At 46.1% G+C, this 17,344-nt stretch overlaps 2 long non-coding RNA genes across 4 annotated transcripts in view; both read right to left on the bottom strand.

Annotated features, from left to right (window-relative positions):
* The window catches only part of LOC119252011 (uncharacterized), a 105,221-nt gene that overhangs the window by 75,422 nt on the left and 12,455 nt on the right, over window positions 1-17,344 (bottom strand). For all 3 annotated transcript variants that reach the window (XR_008553080.1, XR_008553081.1, XR_005126685.2), the window contains 3 exons: window positions 13,091-13,467; window positions 12,446-12,559; window positions 7,147-10,162 (listed from right to left, as the gene is read on the bottom strand). This is a non-coding gene — a long non-coding RNA (uncharacterized LOC119252011). The remainder of the gene's footprint in view (window positions 1-7,146; window positions 10,163-12,445; window positions 12,560-13,090; window positions 13,468-17,344) is intronic.
* On the bottom strand, window positions 2,604-3,027 carry LOC119252013 (uncharacterized). Its single transcript, XR_005126687.2, has 3 exons — window positions 3,010-3,027; window positions 2,837-2,880; window positions 2,604-2,672 (listed from the first exon to the last, which is right to left on the bottom strand). It is a non-coding gene; the product is annotated as an uncharacterized LOC119252013 (long non-coding RNA).

Raw genomic sequence — 17,344 nt, 5'->3', positions numbered from 1 at the left:
AGAATATCATGCAGAGTGTTTTCACTGCCCATAATGCCTTCTGTGCTCCAAGGAAGCAAAAGCAAAAAGAAACCAATAGAATCACATCAGACTAAAAAGCTTCCACATAGTGAAGGAAACTAGCATTAAAATGACAAGACAATATCAAATCGGAGAAACTATTTGCACATCATCAATCCAACAAGGAGTTAATATCCAAATCTACAAGAACTCCAAAACAAGAAACAACTCAAAACGGGCAGAGGAGCTAAATAGGTACTTTTTCTAAAGAAGACACACATGTGGCCAATAGGTACATGGATAAATGCTGGTCATGTGCGGTCAGGAAAATGCCAGTTGAAACCATAATGACTTACCACCTCACACTGTGAGAATGGCATTGAAGGGTGTGGAAGAAAAGGAACTCTGGCACATGGTGGGTGGGAATGATGTCTGATCCTGTTAGTGGGCAGAATGAGGGGTTCCCTGGCCCTCAAAACCGCACACTCTATATGGGATCTGCCAACAGCTGCATAAAGACAAAACATACTCTAAAGCATAAGACCTTCAATGGAAAAGAACTTTAATATAATTACTATAAAATAGAGAATCAGTGCAGTAGAGAGAGAGAAGAGAAAGAATATAGTTCGAATATTTCCCAAGTGAAGCACCCAAAGTTACCCGTCCCTCATGGGTAAATGCCCAGCCAAACAGGCTTGGCCCAAAGCAGGCCCACTGGGGCCCGAAGGCCTGCCACAAGGCTAAGGCACCTACTACTGGTAGGACCCATGGGAAGGGTCAGCCTCCCGATGGGTCTCTCATTCACGTTTTTGTATTTCACGTGTCTCTTTCCAAGTCCCCAGCTCCCTGGCACAAGTCCAAGTGAGAAGCAAGTGTGGTTTTTCTTCACCTGTCTCTCTGCTCCATGCGCCTCCTCCAGTCCTTTCCTCATCTCACTCCACGTCTTCCTCCTCTTCCTTAGCTTCTCGTCCCTGCTCAGCCCACCTTCCTTGGGCAGGGCGGTAACCTGGAACCTCTCTTTTCTATGGATAGCACATTGGTCCTGCCCTATAGAAAAAAAAAAAAATGAAGGTTCCTCAAAATAGACCTGTCACATGGTCAAGCATCCCATTCCTTGGTATTTATCCAAAGAAGGTAAAAACACTAATTCCAAGGAATATGTGCCTCCTATGGTCACTGCAGTGCTGCTGTCTACCATAACCAAGCGATGAAGACAACCTTAGTGCCCAACGGCAAATGAGGGGATAAAACACAAGCTATATACACAATGGAATACTACTCGGCTGTGAAAAAGATGAAATAATGGATTTGCAACAACATGGATAGATAATGGAAGGATGGTAAATGAAATAAGTTTGAAGGGGAAAGTTAAGTACTGGATGATTTCATATTTGTAATATAAAGAAACAAAGCAGGGACAGATGAAACTAAACCAAAACATATATGACTGCAGAATGGAAGTTATGGGCTGGGGGTAAGAGTAGGAAACAAGTAGGAAGAGGGCCCAATGGACTATGGTTAAGACTGTGGGTGCCGTTAGTGTGGGTGTGATGTGGTAACAAACATCTGAAGAGGTGTGACCTCGCCTCAACACATGCAGTGTTGTAAACCAATGCTAACTCAATTGAATAATACAGTGAAGGTAAAAAGAAATTGTCTCCTCCATCAGTCACTGACCTCAGGACTTTGCCTTTACCTCCTCACTGTCAAGCAGGCTGAGGGGCTGGTTTCCCTCAAGGTCAGAGGCAGGAGGTGCAGGGACTCCTGGGGCTGCTCAAACACTGCTGAGTAGAGACACTACAGAGAGGGCGGCTGTGAGGGGAACCAGAGACAGGGTCAGAGTAACCTCAGTGCTGAGTGAGGGTCTGGTTCCCAAGGAGAGGGGAGTATGTATGTGTGTGTGTGTGTGTGTGTAAGAGAATGGCAGGATAAGATGATGGGAAAACAAATAACATCCAGCCCCAGAATAAATAAATTCAAATCGCACACAGAGTAAAGTGTGTCAGAACAACACCTCTGTAAATACAGGTCCATGCAGAAGCAGCTTCTGAGCAGGGCTAAAAAAGCACTGGACCTGAAGAAGAGGAGGAGGTTTAGAATATCTCATGGTTGCCTTGAGATGTAAAGAGCTGGGCAGGATCCCTCCCCCACCCTGGCCCCTGCTAGGATGTGGTGGCATCTTCACCCCTGACAGCTCCCTCCCCCAACCCCAATGTTCATCTCCTTTGGAGTCATCTGTATATGTACATATATGTACATGTGTAATGCCAGCTTCTTCTTAATTTCCCACCTGTCTGGGGCATTCAGGTGGTGTCCATAGCTTGGCTACTGTAAATAGTGCTGCAGTGGTGACGGGAGTGCAGGTCCCTTCACAGGAGAGTATTATCCTCTGTGAGTAGATCCTCAGTGTAGAATTGCTGGGTCCAATGGCAGAACCACATTCACTCTTTAAGAAACCTCCGTACTGTTCCATAAGGGCTGGCTCCGTCTTTATCCAAAACAGTGCACGACTGTCCCCTTTTTTCATCCTTGCCAGCACTTGTTGTTTCTGGTCTTTTGGATATGGGCCATTCTTGCAGGTGTGAAGGTTTAAACCAGGGATCATAAAGCCACACAATATGGGCGAAAAGAAATCCTGTAACACTCAGGCCCACGGAAGGCTGTCTAATACCCTGAAAGAAAATAATGATGAAGAAATTCAGGTGAATTACCTCAGTGTTAACAATATCAATGGTCCATTGCATTCTCAGGATGTCCTCCTGAAAGCATCCCCATAATCTTGTCCCAGCCACTGTGCCACAAACCCCAGCCCCCCAGCAGTCTTCGAGGGTCTCACCTTTAAGGTCTGAGATACACTTCAGAGCACTGGGACTGTGGCTGCTGGGGGAGAACACATCAAAACTTGGTCAGAGATGAGACCACAGAAGGAACTGATGAGAGTGACTCCCCCATGGGCTCCATCTACACTGTCCCCAGGGGCTCAAGGATCCAACCCTTGAACACACTTACTTGCAGCCTGAGTGTAGCTCCTCCTTGTCCTCCTGTGGGAAGAAGTATCATGAGAGACCAGGAAGGAGTCAGGTCAGAAGCCTAAAGGAATCATCTAATCCTGCACCACAGGGAAGTTTCCAGAACTGTGAGTAAAGACCCAGGTCAGGACTGGGAAAAATGAAGAAAGGAGATGAGAGGGGATTGAACCAAATACCCTCTGGGCAACACACGTGTGTGGATGGTACTTCCCATTAACCAGGCAGGGCAAGTTCTCCCTGGGACATGAAAGCCCCCAGTGGACAAGATCTCCCCACTCCCTTCCCTACCTGAGCACTTCTTTTACCCCCTCATACATGAAGCCACCTTGTGTCCAATGAGCACACCGACAAAGAGAACCAAGCCAGAAATGAGGACGACAGCAAGGATGGAGAACTGAGGAGGGGAAACTGAAAGGGAAGAGAAGGTCAGACCCTGAACCTGAGGCCTCAGTCTGACCCTCTGAAGGTCTCCAGAAGGGAGAAGGGCATCCTTCTGATGCCCCTGAGTCAGCCGTGTGCCCACATCTCCCTCCTTACTCCATCTCAGGACTGGGGTGCAATCAGCCCCTCATGCTGCACATGGCATGTGTATCTCTGCTTCTCTCCAGAAGACACCTCCACAGCTGCCCACTTCTGGTAGTTTCCATCCCCCTCCCTGGCCTGATGTTCACAAGCTCCATTTCCTGGGGCATGTCCTCTTCATCTCTCTGCCAGGCCAGGGTGATGTCCGCAGGGTAGAAACCCAGGGCGCAGCACCTCAGGTTGACCTCATGCCCAGAGATGGGGTGATGGGTCACATATGGCGACTGGGGGCCTGAGTGGGAAGAATCAGAAATTTCGTGCTTTGTGTTTCCTCCATGGACACTGAAGCAGCCTCATGTGACCATCCTGCAGTGGACAGAACGGTGAATATGGAGGGAGGGGCACAAACCCCAGAAACCAGCCTGGTCTGGGAGTCCGGGATAGCAGGTGAGAGCCCTGGGTGGGATACAGGTCTCTAAGCATTTTGTTGCTGACTTGGGTGGAGGGTGATGACACAGACAGGCAGGAGTGAGATCTCCAAAAATGCTCTCAGACCAAAAAACAAGATCTCGACAGAGAAACTCATTGTTCCTATGATGGCTGCCGGTCAAAAGGATCCTGTGAAGGGTGATTTCAGGGTGGTCTCCCCTCTTTCTCAGGAGAAACTGGATTCCTTAACTGTCCTACAGAAAAAGTAGGAGCCTCCTGGCCAGTCTCCATCCCAGAGCTGGAAAACGTGGCCGACAGCTCCCTCTCTGGCCAGAAGGGGGCGCTTTCTCACCCTGATTCCATTTCCCTGCGGGGTGCGCGCCTCAGGGAGATCAAAGCCCCGCAGCCCTCTCACCTCTGAGCTGCGGCGCCTCCTTCCCCATCCCCAGGAGTCTGGGGGCCCCTCCACGCACCCGCCCCCCAGCTGCTCCCGTCCTGCTCTGCCCGACCTTCCCCCTCCCCCTCGCGCCGGGGAGCTGAGCCGCGGGCCCGCCGGGTCCAGGCGCGCAGGTCCCCGCCCAGGGCGCGTCCCCGGCGCCGTCGTGGGGAGCTGGTCGTGCCCGCGGGGGAGGCGCCGTCGGGCCCCGCGGCGCAGCCCAGAGTCCTCTGGATCGTGGGAGACCCTGAGCCCGCCCTGCAGTCACCCCGTGGTCTCCGCCCGCACCCGATCTCCCGCCCTGAATAATCCCAAACTTAAATAAACCTAAAGGTGAAAGTCCCGCGGGCTCTTCCTGGTCAGGGGCCTGGCAGGGGCCACGGCCTCGGGGGTCACGGGGCCCCGAGACTCGGCGGGGGGTGGGGGGGAGCGGTGACCCGCCCCGGCCCGCGCTGCTCCCCGGCCCGGCTCTGGCTGCGGCGGCCGCGCGGGGCCTCCAGGAGCGCTTGGAGCCTCCGCGCCGAGTGTCTGCGGAGCCGCGTCTCCTCGCCCGACCCTCCCGCCCGCCCGCCCGCCCAGGGCCCGCGGCTCCGCGCTCTGGCCCGGGGAGTCGCTGTCGAACCCCGAACTGCGTGTCGTCCACGTAGCCCCCGCGATGCACCGGGGCTCCCCGAGGCCGGGCGGGACATCACCATTTCTAACACCCTCAGAGAGGGGGAGCCTGGGGGCGGGGAGGGGTGAAAGCCGGCGGACCCTCCTCCGGGGCAGGTCCTGAGTCCCAGGGAGATGGGGCAGGGGAGAAAGTGTCCAGGAGGGAGGGAGCTCCAGAGACTGAACATGGGCCAGCGGGTCCAGAGGGGCAAGACTCAGGGGACAAAAGGAGGAGGCAGGGTGGGGGGACAGAAAGGGACTAGGACTGAGGGGCGCCACGGGGGTGACAGAGGGGCCTAAGGCAGCTTCCTCTGCAGAAGCCTTTTCCCTCCACCCTGCACTCACCAGCCCAGGTGTCTGTCTGGGCCAGAGTCCTGGAGAGAAGCAGCAGGAGGAGGGTTGGGGGCCCCATGACCAGCACTGCTGGGGTCTGGGGAGCTTCTGACTCCAGGCTGGTGGACAGAGACTTACCTGGGCAGGCAGTGATGCTGACTGGTTCTCTGGGAACCTCCAGGCACTGGAACTGAGAACTGGGGAGGAGTCACAAGTGTCCAGGGCCCAGCACAGGTGGTGGAGACAGAAGGGAGGCTAAGGGGGTAGTGGGGTATCCCCAACAGTAACCTTCCTGCCCTGGACACAGCCCTGGGGCCTGGAACTATGAGAACCAGACTAGGGACCTGGGGCTTTGCTCTGGCCCCTCCTGTCCTCACCCAAAGCTTCCTCACCCTGTCTCCATGACCCAAGCACTGGGTCTGCGATTCTCAGTCATTTTCCTTCCCGGATCCGTGTCCAGTCTGACAAATTAGGGAGGACGCCAAGTATAATCTTGTTTAGGAGGTATCGCTCCCCATATTTACCACACTGGGAATAAAGCTGAGTTTAATCGTGTAGCTATTTCATTTAGAATAATAGTAATAATCCAATACGTGTTTATAGAAAGTGTTCTTAAGAAAAGTAACTTATTTCTGAAAATAATCATGGCAATAAGAAGAGTGGATATTTTACATTTTTTATTTTTGCAATTGTCTTTCTTGTCTGTCTCATTAGAAGACAGTAGGATTTTCATGTTCCCTTCTGCATTTATTTTTTTTTAAGATTTTATTTTTATTTATGCATACAAGAGCTGGGGTACATGGCAGAGATGCAGGGCATGAGAGGATTCACCAGAGACAGAGCGGGGAACAGAACAGGTGGACTGACTGAAATATACTGCCAAGGGGAGCAGCAGGAAAGTCAGGAGAGGTCTGCTGAGCCATGTTGGTTGCTCCCTGGCTGGCCTGGGATGGGACTCTGTGCTGCAGAAGCTGCGGATTGCTTCACAGCGTGGTGCTTAACCCCTGGAGTCACCAGGGAGGCCCTCCTTCTGCATTTAGTCTGTGGTTCTGGTTGAAGTCTATGAAAAATGTATACAGCCCTCACACAAGTATGTTGGAGTAGTATTCACATAATATGAATATTCCACTTCGATACTAAATTAAAACTATATAGGTGGTATTTTCTCAAAGGTTACTTGCGAAGTCCAACCTGAAACAATATCACTGAATATTTCTTATTCTGTTACATTTCCATAGTCCTCTCTTGCATATTAATGGGGTCTTGTGCTAATGTGTGATTTTTTTTAAAGATTTATTTATTTATTTATATAAGCACTAGGTACAGTCAGAAGCGTGGGAAGGTGAGATAATTCACCAGAGCCATAGCAGGGAACAGAATTGGCAGACTGATGAAATACACTGCTGAGGGGAGCAGCAGGCGCGGCCGGAGAGGTCTGTGCACCATTGGGGACCCTCGCTGGCGGCCAGGGATTGAACTGGCACTGCAGAGGCTGTGGGCAGCTCTGCAGCCCAGCGCTCAACTGCTGCGCCACCAGGGGAGGCCCTAATGTGTGAATTTTTTAAGTAATGTATTGTTTCACTAAGTTAAAAAGCTCTTCAGTGTTCATTACACTGGAATAAAATTATTTTAAAAAATTCATTTTATTTTTCACCACAAATCCCAAAAGTAAAAGTAGTACTGGAAATTGTCAAGTTAGTGATAGGACACAATTTTCCATATTCTGTGTTTTTTCTGAGCGCTTACATTTTGTCAAGGCAAAGTTACTGTCAGTTATCAATTGTCAGTTGATTTTCTTAAAGGAGCACACACTCATTTTCAGGACAATGTCTGCTCATTAACCAAATCAAATAGCCACAGTTTTTGTCATTCATTCGTTCATGTGAAGGTGGTATTGCCTACGAAAAAAGAAAAACAGTCTAATTCATCTCATGCAAATATGTTCCTTGGCACGTGGTAGTTGGGAACGCAGCAGAAGTGCTCTGTGTGCATGTGCACTTGCATGTCATCATATCAGGTGCTGTAAAATGTGGATTTGAGGATTATAAAATAATGAAGATAATTTTCAGTGTTTCAGCCAAGACACTTTGAAATGAAACTGGCTTGGAATTGTGCTTCTGAGGTAAGAAGTGGTGAATATTAACTACTACTGCAGTTAGTACTATAAGCTCCATTTTTACTAAGTTTTACCTCAGCAGATGTCAGAATAGTGAAAAGACAAATGGTGTCTAAGTGACATTTTGAAAATAGTTTTAACCTCATGGACCTTGTGACAAGTTCTGGGTGACTTCAATGATTCCACAACCACACTTTGAGAAATGCTTTTCTGAGGGAACCAGGGAGCATCTCCCAAGTGTTCTCTTCATCACTTCCCAGCATCCCTCTCCCTGGCTGGCTCCTGCCTCCCCAAGCTGCCTCCCCTGCAGATACAATGGAGAGCAGACAGAGGACCCTGGAGATGTGGAGCTTGCACTGTCAGGAGAGATGGACACTGAGCAAACGTGACAAACACACGTGTAAACCCAACCTGAGCCCTGTGCTGGCAGGATGGAGTGTGTATATTATGAAAGCAGAGAAGCAGGAGCACAAACTGGTCCCCTTCTATTATTTTAAATAATATCAAAGATGTAAAAAATAAATTAAAAACAAGGCCTCTCTGATGGCATCAGGGTTAAGTATCAGTGTTATCACTGTGTGGAACTGAGTTTGACCCCCTGCCAGGGAGCTACCCACATGGCGCAGCAGACCTCGTCTGTCTCACCCACCGCTCCCCTCAGCAGTGGTTTCAGTGAATTGGCCTGTTTGGCTCCCCACACTGTCTCTGGTGAATCCTCTCACCCTCTGCACCTCTGGCCTACACCCCAGTTCTGATATGCATAAATAAATAAAAAAATAAATCTTAAAAAAACAAAAAAAAAAGAATACCCTGCAGCATCAGGTACAAGATCCATCTCAGACCCAGCAAACAGCAGAGGCTGGGGACCCAGTGGTGGTACAGGTGCAACAAAACACTATCGGGGACTTAGTCAGCGGGAGTCAGGCTTTGTCGTCAAATGAGTTTGATGCCAAACTACAGAGGGTCAGTCCACCCAGCACTGGTGGGCCAAGAAGCCTGGCTGGTCTGCAGACCCAGTCAGCAGTCAGGCACCACCTGGGAGACTCAAGGGATAGCTTTTAAGTTTGGCTTAATCTAGCCCTTTGTTTAATTTCTGTATATCCACATCTAAGTGATACATTTGTCTTTCTCCATTAGGCTTATTTCAATTAGCTCCATCCGTGTTGCCTTAGATGGCATGAGTTTATGTTTCTTGATGAGTAGTATTCTATTATCTATGTACCACCCCTTCCACAGCTTGGCTACTGTAAATAGTGCTGCAGTGATCAGGGGGGTGCAGTTTTCCTGTGAAGTAGTGTAACATCCTCTGAAGGTATGCTGGTGCCTGCCGCCCTAAAGGGAGCCGGAGTCTCTGAGAGCACCTGCTTACTCTGCACAGGAGGTTCCAGGAGGTTAGAAGTTCTGCAAGCAGAACTTCTTCCCCAAATTAAATCCTGTTCCCTGAGGACATGCTGACTTGTGTGCATGATCCCTACTAACTAGAAAAACTTGTTCCAGCAGTAACTTATTCAGTGTATAAGTATAAACACAATTGTGCGCTGTTTCCTTATCCCTTTGTTCATATCTTTAATAAGAGCTTGGGCTGGGAGAGTGAGAGGCAGAGCTGCTCTAGAGGCTTCTCTCCAGCCTCCCCCTGCTGCTAATTCATTTAGACTTCGAATCCAATTCATAGCTGAGAACTTCTCATGGGCGTCTGAGGCAGGGTAGATACCTTGGAATGGGACTGCTGGGTCCTACGGCAGATGCTCAGTTAATTTTCTAAGAAAACTGGACATTGTTTTCCAACAGGGATGAACCAGTCTATATTCCCCAAATCAGTGCAGGACCGTCCCTTATCTCCATGTCCTACCAGCTCTTGTTAGGTCTGTTTTTTTTTTGATATGGGCCATTCTCACAGGTGTGAAGTATTTTCTCATTGTATTTTAAATCAGGGGATCTTGAATGGATCAAGAAGATGGGGTACACTTCAGTCCCATGAGAATGCCCACATTAAAAATGAAAAAAACAGAAACAACAAATGTTGGAGAGGATGTGGAGAAAAAGAACTCTCCTGCATGGCTGGTGGGAATGCAAACTGGCCCAACCATTATTCAGAGCTGTGTGGAGGACCCTCAAATTACTACAAATGGATCTACCTAATGATCCAGCAATTCCATTCCTAGGAATCTACCCAAAGGACATAAAAACACTAATTCAAAAGGAAAACTGTACTGCTATGTTTATTTCAGCAATATTTACAGTAGCCAAGATATGGAAACAAACCCAATACCCCCAAATCAACAAATGAGTCAAAAGGTTTTGGTATATTTAGACAATAGAATATTACTAAGTGATGAAAAAAGACAAACTCATCCGATTTGCAGCAACGTGGAAGGAGCTAGAAGGAATTATGCTCAGTGAATAAGTCAGAAGGAAAAGAAAAAGAACAGATGGCTTCACATATAGGAGGAATATAGGGGAAACAAATAAGACGTAGGGGAAAAATAATAACAGTACAAAACATAACAAAGCAAAACAAAAAACAAAACAAAACACAATTATAAACCAGAGACATCCTTCAGGGGAGCCTAAGGGAGAGAGGCGCACAGGGAGCTGTGGGGATGGTGCATGGTTGCACTGGTGGAGGAACTTCTATGGGGACTACACCTGAGGAGGAAAAAACAAACAAACATTGTTTAAAAAGGAACAATGATGTAAAATATATATAAATAAATTAATTTAAAAAATAAAAGTAAAAGAACTTTTACAGTAAAAAAAAAAATTCTGACCTCCAATCCTGGTAACAAACACAGTAACAATGCTTGTCTGTCTATGCTCCCCTCCAGTGTGGCCATGAATACAAGGAGATTCATCCTGACATTATAGTGGGAAGGGAGGTGGGGAAACCAGCCTGGGTTTATCTGAGATCCTTTCCCTGCTGCACATGGAGTGTTACCCTGGAGTAACATTACATCTTCCAAGAGCTGATGGACCCTGCCCCATCTCTCCCTCCCATCCTGTACTGTAGACAGAGGCTCAGCTCAGTAATTGGGGTGACCTGGGCTAATCCTGCCCCTGGGCCAGGCCAGCAGGACACAGATTTCGCCCTCCCGCTGTGGGACTCCCTCCAGCTCTGGTCTAGAGAGAAAGTAGCTGCAGCCCATGGAGGCAGTGACCCCCCTGGAAAACAGAGGGGGTGCCATGCTGGAGCTCCCTGACTCTGAGGCCTGTGTGCTTTCTACAGTGACCCCAAAGAAGAAGAACTTGAAGTGAACATTGTGGTCAGGGGGAGGGAGCTGTCAGGTGCAACCACATCCTAGCAGGGGCCTCAAGGGGGTCCTACCCAGCTCCTTCAGCTCAGTCCAACCACAACATATTTCTAAACTTTCTTCTATTCTGAGACCCAGTGCTTCTTCACATCCTGCTCAAAGACAGCTTCTTCATGGAACTGTACTTATTGAGATGTTTTGCTGACATTCTCCTTCTCTGTGAGATTTGAATTTATTTATGCTGGGACTTGATGTATAATTCTCCCCCATTTTCTTGTGTTGTGTGCCCTGTCTCTCCTGTTACACACACACACACACACACACACACACACACACACACACACATACTTCCCTCCCCTAGGGAACCAGACCCTCATTCAGCAGTGGGGGTTACTCTGACTCTCTGTCTCTGGTTCCCCTCAAGAGCCGCCCTCTCTGCAGTGTCTCTACTCAGCAGTCTGTGAGCAGCCCCAGGAGTCCCTGCACCTCCAGCCTCTGCCCTTGTGGGAAACCAGCCCCTCAGCGTGCATGACAGTGAGGAGGCGAAGGCAAAGTCCTCAGGTCAGTGATGGATGGAAAAGACAATTTTTCTTTTGCTCAAGATAGTTTCTCCCCCCAGCCATGATTGTATTATTTCTACTGAGGTAACATGGGTTTACATACTGTATGTGTGCAGAGGCACAGGGTCACACCTCTTCAGGTGTTTGTTACCACTTCACACCCACCTAAGGGCACCCATAGTCCTCACCACCGTCACTGGGCCCTCTTCCCACTTTGTTTCCTACATCACACCCTCTCCCTCCCCTCCCACATAGCCTCATATTTCTAGAGTATGTTTTGGTTTAGTCTCATCTATCCCTGCTTGGTTACGTTATATTCCACTAATGAGTGACATCACTCAGTAGTTGACTTTCTCATTCTAACTTATTTCACTTAGCATAATCCCCTCCACATCTGTCAATGTTGCTGCAAATATAACTTTTCACAGCTGAGTAGTATTTCATTGTGTCTGTCTACCACCTCTTCTTAACCCACTCATCTGTCATTGGGCACTGAGGTGTTTCCATAGTTGGTTATTGTGCACAGGCTGCAGTGAGCACAGGAGGCGCATATCCTTTGGAATTAGTGCTTTTACCTTTGGATATATACCAAGGAATGGAATACTTGACCATATGAAAGGTGTATTTTGGATATTTTGGGAAACCTTCCTTTTTTTTTTTTTTTTTTTTGCCTACGGGCAGGACTGTAACAGTGTGATATCCATAGTAAAGGGAGGTTCTGTTACCAGGCAGGGTGAGGGACCCAGGACTCCCAAACCTGCCCACGCTAAATGGGTTCTGCCATCAGCCACATGAAAACAAAACATACTCTAGTACATGAGACATTAAATGGGAAGGAACTTTAATACAATCACTGTGTAAGAAAGAGAATGAAGGGAGAGAGTAGAGAATATGTTTCCCAATCAAGCACCCTAATTTACCCATCCCCTTATGGGTCACCTCAACCAAACAGTTTGATCCAAAACAGGGACACTGAGCCCCAAAACCTGTCAAAAGTAAGGTACCTTCTGGTGGGGACCCATAGGAAAGGGGCAGAAAGAGCCAGACAAGTCTGGAAGGAAAAGAACAAAATCAAAATCAAGATAAATGTTGCCACTGTAATCTCCCCACAGGTCTCTCACCCATGTCTGTTTCCAGTGTCTCCTTCCATGTCCCCCCAAGTCTCTGGCACATGTCCAAGGTTGAGAAGCAATCACAGCTTCTTCACCTGTTCCCATCTTTGCTGCTGTTAGAGCCTGGAAGGGAAGGTAAAGACCTGGAACTGGGATTTATTTAATTAATTCATTAATTAATTTCTTTATTTAATTTACTCTAATGCATAAGGTCTTCAATAGAAGAGGACTTCAGTACACTTAGTGTGCAATAAAGAGAATAGAAAGACTATAGTTAAAGTAGTTTCTAAATGAAACACCCAACGTTACCATTCCATTGGGTGTAAATGTCCAGCCAAACAGGGTTGGCCCAGAGCAGGACCGCTGAGGCCTGAGAGCTTACAACAAGATTAAGGCACCTTCTGGTGGAGACCCATAGGAGAGGGGCAGAAGTGGCCAGGCAAGACTGAAAGGAAAAGAGCAAAATAAAGATGATACGGGGCAAAAGAGGCACTAAAGCTGGCCAAGGACAGTGCCCAAATAGTTTACCAGTCTGAGTTCTTCCCTCGTGCACACAATTACAAGACCACTCAGCCTCAGAGGACAACAATAATGGGGTGTATTTAAAAACCAGGGAAAAACAAAGAGTTCCTGAGACCACAAATGGCCGTTTACCTCACATGAAGCAGTGTCCAGTGTTGTAAAGTCCTAAACACAAATGTTCCCAATTAGCGTCTTCCTGCCACTGAGGGCCTGGAGCACGTGGCTGCCAGACTATAGGCCGGGATCCAACTCACGAAGACAGCAGAAGACACAACAGGAGATGCTCAACGGAGCTGCCGAGATGCCCCAGCACAGCACCAGACAAGTGACACTCAAAACAGCTGCTGCAGCGGCCGAAAGACCTGATGAATGGCCACAATCAAAGCTTAGAGAGGCGCCCGGGTCCAGGTCTCGCCTTCCCTGCCAGGCTGTGACAGCAGCAAAACCGGGAACAGTTTCAGTCACTCAGCTACTTGCAAAGCCTCCGAACATTTCCTCTCTGAGGTTGGCTGCAGAAAACACAAATGAATGCACATATATACCTTTTCCTTTTAAAAAAGAACAAATTGCAAAATTTACAGTACCTGAATTCAAAATTTACTAAAGCTGCATTAATCAGGACAGTGTGATCCTGGCCTAAGTCCTGACAGGCATCAACAGAACAGATTAAGTGTCTGGAAATAGATACACTTGGGAAATCACTTGATTTTTAACAAACACAGCAAAGTAATGCATTGGGGTTAAGGAAAACCTTTTCAATGAAAGGTACGGGAATAATCGGATATTCAACTGGAAAGTTTATTTAAAAGGAGCCTGAATATTCTTCAGCATTGCTCTCATCCAGCACCACACTCTGCTCTTACCCTTTTCTAGTGACACATTAGTAATGTATCACTATTGATTCGTGTCAGCAATAAAGACATTGTTCCCCTGTTCTAGTGCTATTCCCACTACAGGGATAGCACCTTCTCTTTATTAAAAAAAACTTTTAAAATTATTAAAATAGCAGTAGTCATTAATAACAGTTCCAGTATTAATGAAAAAGTACACAGTAATTGTCCATTATCATACAACCCAGGACTCACTGAAATTGAGATGATGTTTTCAAGCTTCTACAAATGATATCATAAAATTTGTATAATGCCTTTTTACTTAATACTGTTTAGCACATGTTTGTCTTTTTTATGATTCCTTGCAATTTTAATATTTTTGTCGAATGTAATATGACCATATTAGTTTTCATTTCAGCTTATTCTCATGACATTGTATGTCATTTTCATGACATTTCATTTCCCAAAGGAATAAATTTTAACTGCAAACTATATCCAAATTGTATATCTAATAAACATCTACTTCTAGAGTATCTAGCAAACTCATGACTCTTCTGTGGAAATTGCCCATTTTACAATCCTCTATCAAAAATGTAATTTGACTGTTGAGCAGACAAGGGAGTAAGGGTGGAACAAATTCTTTTTTGTTATGTTAGACATATTTTGTGTACTATGTATACTTAGTTATGACACTTTCCACAAGGAAATTTAGGGCAGATTTCAAAACTGAGCACTTCAAAATTATATTCAAGCATCCTGTTACAAGAAAAATCACAGAAGCTGTCTCCAGGCAGTAAAATGGATGACAGGTAAGATGGTCCATGGCCACTGTTAATTGTTGAAGTTCTGGCAACATGAACTAACTGGTCAACTATGGTCTCATCCAGGAATTTCAACATTATGTACAAGAATAAATCTTGCCACTTCATGTGGCCTTCCACTATAGCCCACTTTGTGAAGTGAAGACCAGAGAGAGGCAAACTTCAGGGAGAAAGAAGACAGGAGGAAATGCAAAAAGGAGAAGCAGATTTTGACCAAGAGCATTTCCTAGAATCTGGCAGCTTAGTTGCAAGTTTCACTTCCTTCCAGAACTCCAGCGCATTCCTGCCTTTGAACTCTGCGAAACTTTTCAATCATTGCAATACCGAGCTCCCAACTTTATGTCAAATCAAGTTTCTCTTAAAAAGGCCCATATAATACAAAAATAATATGACTTGTGGGAGATTTTCTCTCATCGGCAACCACCCCTCCTCATGTTTAGTATATTCTTTGACTTTGCCCTTGGAGAGATTTAGTCCTTCAACCTAAGGGTCCCTGTGAGCTATAAACTTAGTGTTTCCAGCTCACATACTGAGATGCTGATAGAATTACCCAGGTCATCTCTGCTCTCTTGAAGTCTCAATGTCAAACTCGTATGCATATTTTTTCTGGCATGAGAGGATTTCTTGTCAGAATGCATAGGATTCAATAATCAGTGATCCTTCAAGTAGTTTAATTCTAGTCCCTTTCGAATCTTGGAAATAAAATCAAATTTAATTTGCTCTATTATTGTTCCCAATGTAGTCAATAATTTCAATACTCTGAGAAGGAAGCATTTGTTGATTTTTGAATGTCAATCTGTTTTCAAAAATTTTTGTTGGGTGAAACATAAATTTGCATGGCATATTTTCAGTGACTACAACAAGAATGACATTCACTAACAGTGTTAAAATATTTTATTTTATTTATTTTTTTAAAGATTTATTTATTGATGCATACAAGGTCTGGGGTACAGGCCAGAGGTGTGGGGGGTGAGATGATGCACCAGAGACAGAGTGGGGAACAGAACAGGAAGACTGACGGAAATAAACTGTGGAGGGAAGCAGCGGGTGAGTCAGGAGAGGTCTGCTGCAGGGTTCAAACTGGGCAGGGATCAAACTCATGCTGCAGTGGCTGCAGACAGCTTCATAGGCTGTGTCTTAACCCCTTGCACCACCAGGGAGTTCCCTGTTAAAATATTTTAGTATTACCAATACAATTTTTATTGATCGAAATAGCTGAAGGGTATGTCTAGAAAGACAATAAAATCATAAAGATGTCTAAAATTAACACAGCTAGAAAATATCCTGATATGAATTTTTCTCTCACATGACAAAGAATATTATATTGACAATGCATTTGGCAATTCTGTCTACTTTGTATGAGATATTTTAACTTAGAAAACCAGTTTATAGATATATTAGTTTTTAGACACTTGATTTCTCTGTGCTTCTGTAAAACACCCGCTCTAAAACTATTGTGAACATTTATTAAAACAAGTAACTCAGGCAAATACTGTTCATTAAATATTCAACACTCTACTAGGTGCTGTGGGTGACGTAGGAAAAAAAAGGTGAGCTGTGTTCTTTGCCCTCCTTTACTTGGTAAAGTAGCTGGGGAATCTATAAAGCAATAGTGATAAAACAGGACAATGTAGAGTGATGTGTGTGCTGATTTTCTTTTTTAAGTAATGAGATGAGGAGACAGAAACAAACGAAAAAGGGAAACAGAAGGAAGAACAAAAAATAAACAAAGGACACTTTCACTTCTGACAACTTTTCTGTTGTTCCCTTTTTGGGGCGCCACTGGAATGAATCGAAGCTGAAGCTGTTAGAGAGAACTTCCTAGAGAGGTGGGATTTGATTTGGAGACTGAAGGTAAACATAGAGCTTGAAAGGAGAAATGACTAAAAGGACAACCTAAGTCAAAGTATGTTGTCAGTTGCCGTAATTATGTCAGCCAATTCCTTGTAATACTTATAAAAAAATCATTTACACACACACACACACACACACACACAATCTACAGGACTATTTGTCTGGACAACTCTAATACATCTACCCTTTCATTTTTAGCTAAACTGCTATGTACAGTTGGGAATCTGTGCAGTCTTCTTTTCCACCAATATTTCTGTATCCCATGTCAGGGACAGGGCGGGGCTCTGTGTTTAATGGTCATTTTCATTAAACTCATGTTTCTCCTATACTCAATTTCCTCTCAGCTCTCTTTTCTGAAACTACATTTCTTCATCCTGTGTTAAACTCTTCCTCTGCGCCCCAGCATTCTCCCCACACTGTCATCAAAAGAAACATAAGGTGCTGATGGTGCAAGAAAAGCAGCAACTCACTGGCAACACGGGTTTTAGGGCATCGTCATCCATCTTCCTGTCACAGGGACTTTCTCCCCGGCCATTTCTCTTCTCGGGCCCTGTCTGTCACCATCGTGCTTAACTTCCCTCTATTTTTACACCTTGCTCCCAATTTCTTCACTCTTACAGGAGCCCCACTTTGCCGACCTGTCTCCCCAAAAGGGTTGGGTGGGCTTCTCCCCACACGCCCAGGGAGGGTCTCCTCCAGGGATGTCACCAGCGTGGAGACCCTGTGCCTAAGGAAGCTGCTACTGTCACTTCAATAGTGCAGAATATTTTAAAGTAAGAGTCATGAGGACTTAGGAGCTTTTTGTCCTTTTCCTTTTCCTGATAAAAGAAGTAATCACGGCTCCCCCTTTTATAGCCCACAAGAATGTGTCAGTAGTTTGG

The sequence above is a fragment of the Talpa occidentalis genome, unplaced genomic scaffold, assembly GCF_014898055.3.
Source record: "Talpa occidentalis isolate TD23 unplaced genomic scaffold, MPIMG_talOcc4v2.1 talOcc4.2, whole genome shotgun sequence".
NCBI classification, from domain to species: Eukaryota; Metazoa; Chordata; class Mammalia; order Eulipotyphla; family Talpidae; genus Talpa; species Talpa occidentalis.
The sequence above is the reverse complement of the archived record's forward strand: the minus strand, read 5'-3'. Positions and strand labels throughout refer to the sequence as shown.